The following is a 656-nucleotide window of genomic DNA, read 5'->3' as shown; positions in this document are numbered from 1 at the left end:
ACATGACACATACAGAAATGACTGACACATGACACATACAGAAATACCTGACACAGACATAAATATCTGACACATGACACATGCAGAAATAACTGACACATGACACATACATAAATATCTGTCACATACAGAAATATCTGACACATACAGAAATATCTGACACATACAGAAATGTCTAACACATGACACATACGGAATGTCTGACACATGACACATACGGAAATGTCTGACACATGACATATATCGAATGTATGACACAGTCATGATACATGACACATACAGAAATGTCTGACACGACACATGATACATACAGAAATGTCCGACACATAACACATACAGAAATGTATGACACATGACACATTCATAAATGTCTAACACATGACACATACAGAAATGTCTGACACATGACACATGACAATTACAGAAATGTGTGACACATACACATGACACATGACTCACAAATTGTCGAGAACGGGTTCATCCACGGACTTCCTCACATTGTAGACAGCGATGCCTCCGTCATAGTATCCGACCTGGGGGAAAGAAACGAATGACAAAGTCATGGCGTGGGTGGCATGTCAAGGGCTTTCTGCGTGTGTGTGTGTGTGTCTCTCCCTTCATCTCTCTCTCTCTCTCTCACTCACTGTCTCTCTCTG

The 656-nt window shown here is 40.9% G+C and overlaps 1 protein-coding gene across 4 annotated transcripts in view; it reads right to left on the bottom strand.

Annotated features, from left to right (window-relative positions):
- The window catches only part of LOC101847756 (WD repeat-containing protein 78), a 48,857-nt gene that overhangs the window by 14,466 nt on the left and 33,735 nt on the right, over positions 1 to 656 (bottom strand). The gene's annotated exons all lie outside the window — the stretch shown is intronic.

Source organism: Aplysia californica, unplaced genomic scaffold (genome assembly GCF_000002075.1).
Source record: "Aplysia californica isolate F4 #8 unplaced genomic scaffold, AplCal3.0 scaffold00501, whole genome shotgun sequence".
Lineage (NCBI taxonomy): Eukaryota > Metazoa > Mollusca > Gastropoda > Aplysiida > Aplysiidae > Aplysia > Aplysia californica.
The sequence above is the reverse complement of the archived record's forward strand: the minus strand, read 5'-3'. Positions and strand labels throughout refer to the sequence as shown.